This window comes from Mytilus galloprovincialis, chromosome 6 (assembly GCF_965363235.1).
Source record: "Mytilus galloprovincialis chromosome 6, xbMytGall1.hap1.1, whole genome shotgun sequence".
NCBI classification, from domain to species: Eukaryota; Metazoa; Mollusca; class Bivalvia; order Mytilida; family Mytilidae; genus Mytilus; species Mytilus galloprovincialis.
Window position 1 is genome coordinate 50082168 of NC_134843.1, and position 12518 is coordinate 50094685.

The following is a 12518-nucleotide window of genomic DNA, read 5'->3' on the forward strand; positions in this document are numbered from 1 at the left end:
AGATTTTATGTTCCTTCCTTCATATTTTTATAAGTTTTTGTTTTTATTTTGATAACTTTTAATTATATTTTACAATTTTTTCTGTTATATTTAATACTATCGTGTTTGTATATTAACTGCACTTGGACATTGTTACCTTCGTCTTTTTATGATTTATTTATATTATAATCCTTGACAAAATTAATAAATAATTGCGACTATATATTATCACTTAACAGTACGTCAAATATTTAGCTCACTATTTCTTACCAGTAGAGACTCATTATACATAATCATGCAACAAGTTCTTATTGCTAGAATATAAAAATGCACAAATACTCTAAGGGGCATAAGGTACGAAATATAAATAACAAGGAATATGAGTTCGTGTGGTTCAATCATTTATCATGATAATAAAAGTTAAATAATGAAATAATAATACGAATGTGGTTCAATTTTGTCAAATAAGCGAAGAAATATCGCTAATGAATTAATCGACCTCATTGAATCTGTATCCATGGGACCTTTATTTTGACCCATTAGTTACAGATTGGTCATGCAAGTTTTAGTCGTATTTAGCTATTAAAGGTAAAAGAATGTCAAAAGTTGAAATGTTGTTATCTGTTTATCTTAGACTGATTGTAACATGCGTTTACGTTTTAGTACGGTATTTACATGATGTTTTAAATATGAAAATTTGAGTCGAATCGGTGAACACCATTTTGAGGGCTAATGCCCCTTTCATAATACAGCTGAACAAAGCTGTAAAGGTTTGTATTTTGTAAATAAAAAATGTTTGTTAAATGAACGGGTTTGATGGAATACATAAAATTATATCAATAAATGTATTCTTTTCGCTATGAATTATCATTAGTAATGTTATAACTTGGGAAACAAGGAGACAACATACATATTTTAGGGCAAAACAATGAGTCCCACACTTGTTTTGGTCAATTAGAAACATCAAAAAGACTGTAGGCAGTTGAGTTCTAATAATGAAAATGAAAGGATATGTCAATCCTTATAAAACTTTATACTGGACTCTTTTATTGAATTGCTTGATGTGTAAGAAGCCGTGCGGCTATCATTGAGTTCCATTATAATATTCATATGAAAAACAATGTACTAGTAATAGAAAATATATGTGTTTATAATAAGAATTAAGTTCAATTTTTATTTGCTTGAAAAAGTAAATATTCTTTTTATTCTACTGAATGCAGGTGAATCAGTAAAAGCAAATCTTTATTGGTTTGACTAAAAATTTTGTTTGAACTTATTTTTTGGAAGAAAAAAAAGGATGGCAAACTAGTAACGCTGTTTTGCTTGCGAGATAGCTATATCTAACCACTTCCACTCTGTGTTTTTATTATATGAATTTCGATCTGTATCCATCTGATGAGTTTAGCTTTTTCAACTGATTTTAATAATACGTTCTTATAGTGTACTGTTACATCAGTGTCCCAGGTTATATGGAGGGTTGGGATCCCGCTGACTTGTTTAACCCCGACCCCTTCCTTAAGTATGTGCCTGTTCCAAGTCGGGAGCCTGTAATACAGTGGTTGTCTTTTATTGATGTGTTTCATATTTGTTTTGAGTTCACGTTTTGTACATCAATTATACCGATAGTTTTCTCGTTTCAATTGTTTTCCATACGGTAGGTTAAAACAAATGTGCGGTTTGATTTATCTCCCTTTGTACATGATTTGGAGTTTTTAAAACAGAGATTTGCAAATCAATTCAATAGTTAAAGGAATTCGAAGCTACATGAACTTCAATCCCAACAAGAAAATACAAGGAATTTGCACACAAACTCGTTTTTATAACGGAATACATACACTGGTGTCCTACAAATTATCGTTCTTTGATCTACACGGCTAGATCGTTTTCTCGTATGCAATTATACAGCATCTTCGTATTTGTATACACACACTAGGAATTTATAAATGTCCGTAATTTATAAATTGTTTGTGTTGAAGGAAAGACAGTATTTTAACAAAAAAGAAAAAAAAATAAGTATTTTGCTAATTAAAATTTGGTTCAAAAACAACAGGACATGTACAACAACAATAAAAGCAACAATATATAATAATGCAGAATATAATAATGATAAATCTATTAAAAAAAAAATATATATGTATGAATAAATAAATGAGTTTTAATGAATGAATGCATTAATCAAATTAAGAATAAAAAACTAATGACAGTATTAAGCACGGACATAGCACGGCAGGACAATAGTTGCAGTGTACAGTGGTGAATTAATGTAAAAGTTCCACGTGTTATCTGAGCATGTTATATTGTGTATTAAACTTTGTGATCTTTGATTACATGTAAAACATTTTTCGAAAAAAAACTAAGGAGTTTCTGTCAATTGAAATTGACAATTCCTCTTGGAAATTTGGATCCTCAATTCTCTCATCTTTGTTATTTGACTTAAATAGGCGTCACTGGTGGTTCGCGTCTGGAATTCACAAGTTGAAGCCAGGCTTAATTTATCTATTATGATTTTTTTTACTTTGTACAAGAGTCACTTTTGGTTCTCGGTGTATGTCAAAACTGTCTCGTATAATGCTTTTTTGAAATCATACGGTAAGGTTCATTTTTGCTTTCGCGCTGTTTATTCAGTTAACCTCAATGTCATTTATTTGATCATTAGTACTAGATTTGCAATTCGCTGTTTCAGAATCTAATGCATTCTGGGTAATATTTTCAAAAATGTACACCGAAACGTCGTGATTGGTTGAAAACGTCCAAAACAATCGAAATTCAACCAATGACGTAACGTTATTTTCACTTTGGGGTACGAACAATGAAATTACCCATGAGGCTTTAGATTATGTAACGGCCAATTATATAATGTTACTTTTGCATTATATTGATTAGGCGATTTTCTATTTTACATTAAGTATGGGTTTTGTTTTAAAGAAATTAAAAAAATACGATTTTAAAAATTTTAAAGATAGTAGGGTGTTATGAATTGTACACGCTTTTTCTACGTACTCTTTGTAGTTCGATCAAATAAGTTGATTGCTTGGCTGTTTCTTGTTTAACGCCCAGCACCAATGGACCTTACCAAAATTCTGTTTTTGGTGGGATACTATTGAAGATATTAGAATCAACACTGCAACAAGCATGTTTCAAATTTAAAGTATCATTAAAAGATTTATTCTGATATTCCGGTACTAAAAGAGGGACGAAAGATACCAAAGGGACAGTCAAACTCGTAAATATAACACAAACTGACAACGCCATGGCTAAAAATGAAAAAGACAAACAGAAAAACAATAGTACACATGACACAACATAAAAAACTAAAGAATAAACAACACAAACCCCACCAAAAACTAAAATGCATGATTTTCTTCTACCATTTTAGCAATTAATTTCAAATTAGCCTCTTACTCATTTTATGTCAATCTTTGTAAAAGTACAATTAATATACGCATGCTACATCGTATCTACTGTAAATAACCTGGTGTTACATATATTTTACATATTTAACATATTTTTTCATACAATTTCAATGAAATTGTTTATCTGACTATATTCTAATGTAACTTGATTATATAATGTTTGTCTAGCTTTTTTATTATCACATATCGATAGTAGATATATACAAAAAACACTTGTGTCTAAAGAAAAATGGATTTTTATTTCAAATATATTTAATAACGTCCTTTGATTTGTAACATTTGTTATGATAATTTTATGATAATGGTTATATTATATGACAATAATTGATATTCCACGCTATACTTTGTTTACATACTTTTTGTATTCGTTAAAATTATATACTGCTGAGTGGTAAAGAAGATATTACAAGCTTTACATATGTGCATACTATTTGCTAACTATCCGTTACCTTTGATTTGCATTATATTTATTATTTTGATTCGAGAGTATACATGTAGATGCACGATTTTGGTTACAGTTAGATCAGCACTTTGCGCGGTTTGTCTTCATATAAGTGGTTTTTTTTTTACTAAATGCTCGTATGACAAGTAGATATTTTTTTCTGCGTTTTTTTTACAAAAAGAAGGACACAGTAATAAAGTAAAAACAAAACCCAAAATATCATAACAATAGAATTGTAACAGTCACTAACTACAATATATAATACCAATAGAGAATGGAGGCTTAGAAAATGTAACTAACAAGTGTCCATCTTCGTCTCCCGGAAAAGTGTTATTGCAAGGATTCTTTAACTTTGCAGTTATGCACCTTACAAGAGGTATATGATTTAACTCTCCTATTACGGTCAGATGAGGCTTCGTCCCGTATATATAGCCTGACTGATGTTTCTTTTTGTCATTGTTGGCAGATTATGTTTCTGTTTCTTAGTTACGAATTTGGTTAAATAAGGTTTGTTATAATTTGATCACTTATCAGCAAAAATCCACAATATGATTAGAGCCTCGCAGGATACCCCAAACCAATTTACTGTCGTGACATTTTGAATTTAAGCAATTGCAAGACTACAAGCCTTCCAGAGATTGATCTCTGTGTGTAATACATTTAAGGGCAAATGGTCCTACGTTTTTTTATTTTCACTTCAAAGAAGGACTTGAATGTTTGAATATTTGACAGTAATTGCTATCCGTATACATTTACGTCTTACTTTTAGTCTGATGAGTTATCGAGAGAGCTATTGACTATTCTGAGATCATGTCTAATTAACATAAGAGAGGATAATGATAATATGTTTAATCATTGGATGCAGCGACTATGTATTGACAGACCCTTTACGCTTAAATAGAGTTGATGTCAAACATCAGATTCCAGCAAGAGAGAAGTTCATATGACCTTTGACGACAAGTTTTACATAGTAATATATCCAATCGAATAAGGGTGCCAATGGTATAAATAAATAACCCATTATGTAAATTTCTGGCATAACGTTACCTAAATGAGTTATCAGGAGTATTTGTAAGGAAGAATAAATTAAGGTACTTTGTATTCAATTCATTTTAAAGAAGTTAATCAAATTCAAACATTCATGCAAAATATCTTTCAAACAGTAAAAGAAACTAAAAACAGCGTCCAAACTGAATATCAAATTCTTATTGTTTGAAATTACGTCTTGCACTTTGTTAAGTCTACATTTGTCATATACAGAATGGTCCAAAAAAAAGGCGATTTTATTTATCTAAATTGCTTTCTAGTATATTCGCTTGTTGCGTTTATCTGATTGAATATTATGAACGAATAAACTGCAAATATTACATGCATATATTTATTGTAAAATTATGTTTATATCATCAGTATGGCCGTCAGCGTACTGAGTTGGAATTATAATAAATGTCACAGAATATATTCAATTGCTATCTAATCTGGACAAGTACTTTCCAGTTCTATTGTAAACCATAGTATTATAATCCAGGCGCCAAGTATCTCATTGACCTTTATTGATATGTTCTATAAGTGCATCAATGCCAAAACGAGTCTGTGTAAACGTGTTGACAACCAGTGGTTTACCATAAGTATTGGTTTTTATTACAGAAATTAAGCAAATTTCGATCTATTCTATTTTAATGGATAGTAGTGCGCTAGGAAGTGTACACGATTTGTTTGTATACATTTTGTAGTTCGACATAATTAATTGATAATTGGTTCTTGCTTGTTTAATGTCCATCGACAAAAGACATTATTAAAGTCCTGTTTTTTAGTTGGATAGTACCGCAGATATGGGAATCAACACTGCAACAAACAAACTCAAAAGGGATCATTAAAAAGATTTATCCGGATCTTCGAGTACTTTTTTTTGTACCGTTTCAGCAAATAATCCCACAATAGCCTTTTTGGTCATTTTATGTCAAACTTTGTAAAAGTTCAATACAGTTAATATCTAAACAAATAAGCATGACACATCGTATGAAAACAACCTGGTGTCGCATATATTAACATTATTCTTATATGATTTTCATGTTAGGAAATAGGTTAAAATGATTGATAGGACTTCCGGTAGTTGTTCTTGACGTTGTTTATTTTTCGATAGACAACGTTGATCGAACTTATTTTCGTAACCAATTCAAATAAGATGGCGGCGATAAAAAAAAACGTTAATCGTTATATTAAATTATAGACATAAAAACATTTGTTTAAAGGATTATAATAGTTTTGCTAGTTTATATTTTATCAGATAGCAAATTTCATGGAGTTTTTATCTTTGCGTTAACCAACAAAAATATTCATGGGCTATATTTATTCAATCAGGATAATATACAATTTATGAGTGATAGAGTTGACGAGTTTGTGAAAATAAATTCCTTATCTACAATTTCCTGGACCAAGTCACTCACAAACATATCATAAAAGTCCTTCAGACTTTAATTTGTTTGTAAGTGAATTGGTCGAGTTTAAACACTAATACATTTTTTTTAAATAGGCGTTTATTCCTATAATATTTAACATAAAATTATAGCATTTCATTGAAACTATAAATCAAACTATGTTTTCAATCTAACTTTATAATATACATATATAATAGCTTTTTAATATACCATATATCGATAGTAGATATATACAAAAAACTTGATTCTTAAGAAGTTCAGATTAATTTGTCTGTTAAAAAGATTTGATAACAAAACATTTCGAACAAAGCAAATTGAGTTGTAACATTTGTTATACAGACGAAGAGTGTGATATGCTAATTATTATATAATATGAAAATATAATTGATATTCTATGCTATAATCTGTTTGGATAATTTTTGTATAGGTTAATTATGTCATTTGAATAAGCAATTTCAAGGCATTGTATACTGCTGAATGGCAAAGAATCATATATTAAAAGCTTTACATCTTTGCATCGAATCCTTAAGTTTTAACATGTTTAAATTGTCTTCGATTATTTTGGTTTAGAAAGTATACGTGCACGCACGATACCGATCAAACCAGGAAAACAAATATTATAGTATTAGTGATATCGTCAAGTGTAAACATTTTGAGTTCAACAAAATTTGCCCAATAACATTTAGTGTAAACAGTCTGAGAAATGCAGGATATTGTGAAAGTATCGACATGATGTACTGTCGCAATGTAGGAGCATAAGTGTTAGATCTGCACTTTGTGTGTTGTTTTGTTTGTCTTAATGTTAGTTGTTTTCGTACTTCATGCCCATCTGACGAGTAGAGCCCTGTTATTATGGTGTGTTGTTATACTACTATTGAAGGATAGAAAAGAATTTAGAGCTCACAGACATTTTTATTTTTGGGTAATACATTGTAGTTTTATTGGCTATCATACCACATCTCCTTGTCTCCATTGATCGTCAAAAAGAAGAACATAAATATAAAATATTAAAACATCATCATATTGAAACCTTAAACTGACGTACCATTGCAATTAAAAAAATAAAATTAGTGATAATTTTCTATTCCGAATGTATGTTAAAATTTTGTTTATGGAATGTAATGAAAAATTGGTGATAAAAAACTTTTTTTTGGCTACAAAAAATATTTTTATCAAAACATCCTTTCTCCAAAGGATTTCAGTGAAACAAAATAGAAAATAACATTTGATACTATATCCCGAAAAGTGTAAAATTTGCGGTGAGAGAAAAATTGGTAAATAAAATGTTTCTAAAAAAAATATCAAAAAAATTAAGAGCACCCGTATCAGCAAAAACAGTCTTATTTGCGGCTAGTAAATGTAATCAAAAGCAACCATCGTGATATAAAATAGCCGTTAAACTTTACTGTGGCATTAAACAGTAGTTTGCAACAGCATTTTCTACCATACATATACAACAATTTAGAAACATATCATCCGCCACCACGTTTACCGGTTTGTTATACTTTTGCTTATGCGTTTGCTGCAGGTAAGTGTTTCGTAAAACAACTTGTTTGTTCATATAACAATCCAGTTAAGATATGATAGATATATACTACCGTTTTTCAGGGTTTTCTCCTTAAGTGATAAAAACGAGTTTTTCGTTTTTAGTTTTTAGAAATAATTTTAAAAAAAGACACTAACACTTTAACAATAATCATTTTTCAACCAGAAAAAGAAAAAAATGACGCAACATTGATTGTTTTGCGTTATTGATTATTTTTTCCTGTTATTTACCCATGGTTTGTATGTTGTTTCCTGTTATTTGGCCATAGTTTGTATGTTGTTTCCTGTTATTTGCCCATGGTTTGTATGTTGTTTCCTGTTATTTGCCCATGGTTTGTATGTTGTTTCCTGTTATTTGTCCATGGTTTGTATGTTGTTTCCTTGACACATTCGCAGCTTCTATTCTCAATTTTATATAAGATATTAAAATCAAAGAATCTTTTATTGAGATAAATACTTTAAGATTGGTCTTCCAATTTAAAACGTTTTTAAAAGCTACACGTTTGGTCAAATGAATAGAGATTGTTTTGCCAAATAATCATTTTCAGAAAGTTACGTTTTGACAACTACTGGAAATTCATTACCAAAGAGACATAACAATATATTTGAAACATATTCCGTATCACTTTTCTCCGTAACATCAAATGTTAAGCACTGCTTTGTACACACTTTTATAATACTTTTTTTTTTATAAATGTGATTTGCTTAACAAGGAGGATACGTTGAAAACATACTTTAAGACAGAAGAGATGATTTCAACTTCAAAATTGTTTTTATGTAGTAACATTACAACAGTGCCAATATGGAGAGTATATCCCCAAGTTTATACAATATTCCGCAATTTGCATTTCTTATATGATTATCTTGATAGAGGGTTTCTGCTTACAGAAGGAAGCTATTGACCCGAGAGTCATCTATTCAAAAATTTTACCAACGCCATCATAAACTGATATGGAGTATCCGATTCAAAGATTACGACGGATATGTTATATTGGTATTTAACACAATCTTGTTCTCTTTATTCTTTAAGATGACCTATCGAACTATTCCTATCATGAGGGGTACATAAGCAATACGTAGGATACAACATGTGGCTTAGATTCTGCCTATTTTACCAGAGCACCTGTGATCATTTCACATGTTTTGATGGGGTTCGTGTAGATCCGTCTTTAGTTTTCGATGGTGTTTTTCTTTTTGCCATTTTTTCGTTTTTTGCCATGGCATTTTTAGTTAGTTTTCATTTTATAAGTTTTGCTATCCATTTTATATCGTCCTCTTTTTTGTTTCATTTTAGGGAAGTTCATATGACTTATGAGTACAAGTATTAAAATGTCAAGTAAATAAAAGGATACTAATGGTATAGATGAACAACCCAGTATGTAAATCTTTCGTCGAATAACGTTAACTAAATCAGTTATCAGGAGTTTTTGAATAGAAGAATAAATTGAAAGTACTTTATATTCAAAACATTTTAGAATAGTAAAATCAAATTCTAGAACATTCATGCAAAACATCTTTCAAACGGTAAGAGAAACTGAAAACAACTTCTGAACTGAAAACTTACTTTGTTTTGTCTGAATTAATGTCGTGTACCGTTAAGATCAACATCTGTCATTTACAGAATGGTCCAAAATAAAGACAATTCATTTTATCTAAAAGAAATCTAGTATATTCGCTAGTTACGTTTATTTAATTGAATGTCATAAACAAAGAAATGATAAATATCCCATGCCTTTCTTCATTCTAAACGTGTTTTCATCTCATCAGTATGACATGTGCAGTCGGCGTACTGAGTTGGAATTATAGTAAATGTCACAGAATATATTTATATGTTATCTAATCTGGACAAGTACTTTCCAGTTCTATTGTAAACTTTTGTATTATAATCCTGGTGCCAAGTATCTCATTGGCCTTTATTAATATGTACTATAAGTGCTTCAATGCGAAAAAGATTCCGTGTCAAAATTAGTGCAATGCTTCTAGAATAAACTGTCAGGTTGAAATTATCGATCCTAGGCACAAAAAGGGAATATAAATAAAAAACAAATTTGGATTCGAGCGTGACTGACGAGTCTTTTATAGACGAAACGCGAGTCTGGCGTATATACAAAATTTTGTTCTGGTGTCTATGACGAGTTAATCATTCGTAATGCTGAGGTCTCTACAACAAGAAAACATATGAGAAAAAAAATATTTATAGGAAAGATGGGTCAGGAATTAAAACTCATTATATTTTGTGAAGCCATACATTTGTAGGTGTGTTTTTATATGTTATGTGAAATCTTGCAGTTAAGTATCTGCTTGTCTGATATATATTATATAAAAAAAATAATTAGAAAAACTTTAGAAAATAACAAATATACATGTATAATGTTGTGTATGTGTGCATGTTTCCTTGCGGGCTTGTAGATTTCGAAACCATTTCTCGAAGCAAACATATGATAACGGCACTCCAAAAATGAGCAGAGGCAAATCATAATTATTACATACATGTAGTAAAGCTGTATTTATGCATTTGGTAGCGCAGCACAAACATAATTTAAACAAGCCTTGAACATTTGATGGACCTTCTATCGTGATTATAACTAAAAAAAACAATTAAAAAGCAGGCGGGAGAGATACCAAAAGAAAATCTAAACTCGTAAGTCGAAAGAAACCGACCAATCATGAAAATCAGCGGAAAACAAATTCAAAATACGACAAGTTTACAAACAAATCTACTCTACTCTACATTCTTAATCAAAGCCTTAACATCACGAATCCAACCAACTAACCGGGGATGACCTCATATACTCCTGAAGAGTAAGCAGAATAATGTAACATGACAAGCCATTTTTATTTTGTTCAAGCTGTTTATTAATAGTAAAAGTTCAATTATAAGTTAATTTGAAATTAAAAGACCTACGAACAAAAAGGGGTGTTAAGATCCACGAGCCCGAAGTCTTAAAGTTAAAAGGACAACAGGTAAACAATAGTCATCCTTTGTTAAATAGGATCGTCCAGGTATCTTCAAATATAATTTTTCTTTGAATAACAAAGAAATTGCCATAAAGTGGTTTGTAAGTAAGAGACGATGTGGTAAAATGTTTTTGGATCCATTAGTTCATGTTATTACTTCATGAGACTATCTCGACGAAACACGTGATAACTTTTGGTGTGGAATTATTAATATCAATCCAATAAATTTTAGTATCTTCTTCCTAGCAAACATGTCTGATGAAGGATGTATGTATTACTTACTTTACTGCAATTTGAACAATTTTTCACTAAAACCTGACCATATGCGTTCGATTTTATCTGTACATTTTACTACGAGATAAAAATAACTGTTATAGTATCCGTTACTGACGCTTACTCATTTCAACTGATAATGATGTCCCTGATTTAATTTGCCTATTTTGTTCAATTGTTCAATTTTGTGTTTATTATGTTTATTATGTTTATTATTTACACTATCCATCATGAGGCAATAAAGGATATATGTATCTGGAGCCTGTAATTCAGTGGTTGTCGTTTGTTTAAGTGTTACATACTTGTTTTTCGTTCATACCTATAGTTGCTAATTTCTGATTCATTTTGGTCTCTTGTGGAGAATTGTCTCATTAGCAACCATACCACATTTTCTTTTTTATATATATACTGACTGGCTTTAGGAACGCAACACTAGCTTATTCTTTGTAATTCCCATTTTCAAATATTCATTTTTTTGTAAACAAACTTATGTACAGAAAGTTCTTTCATTACTTCAATGTTTAAAAAAAATGCCAGGTCAAACAATTTAATTAATTACGTCATTGTCAATATTCAAATATTGTGGTATACACTGAAACCCTGGTTTTACCCTTACCAATGAATGTGTAACCGTCGAAAGCAATGACTGCCTGTAACAAACGCCAAAATGATTATCAGAAAGGTCAACCAATTCTGTTCGGCACGTTTTGGGTTTTGTTTTTCACTTTCTGATTTTATCGTTGTTCCATCCATTGCAATGGTTTTTGGCAATTCTGCGGTTGAAACTTTAAGGCTTTGAATGTTTTTCTGCAGTCGATTTTTTGGCAGTTCAGTTAATGGGAAACATTTATGGCATAAATCTGTGCAAAATGGTATTCAGCAATTTTATTAATAGTTGACGTTGCGATTGTAGGTCTGTCTCGCAAATGACGTTGAGTAATCGAATTCTATTGACGTTGCATTGTCACTACATGTTGATCTGGTCATTGATGTTCTTCAACAAATCCCTTCTACCGGTATCATTGTCGGAAGGACAGTAAGACGAGTTTCTGACGTCAAATTGTCTGGTTGCAGCACGTTCACGTTTTTCTATTTGCAGTATTCTAATGTGTTGATTCAGTTTTTTATTCCTCAGTATTTGCAATATGGTGATGCAACATTGTTTAACTGATTAAAGTGTGGTCAAGGATGGCAAGAACTGTTTCACAAAGAAAAAAAATGAAAACAAACTTTTTTTGGCTCGAAATTTCGCTTTCTGAATTCGTGCGATCTCAATAATCCGGTAGGTTTAATAATTTAATAACCATAGGTAAGTCAGATGTTGATTTTTTTCGAAAGAGAAAAAATATTGATAAGCATGAATAACAGATGTATGAGGATCAAACATGATTTGGTGAAAAAAATCTACAAAATGAGTGTTGCGTTTCTAAAGCCAGTCAGTATACCAAAAATTATGATAGTTCAACAACCTTA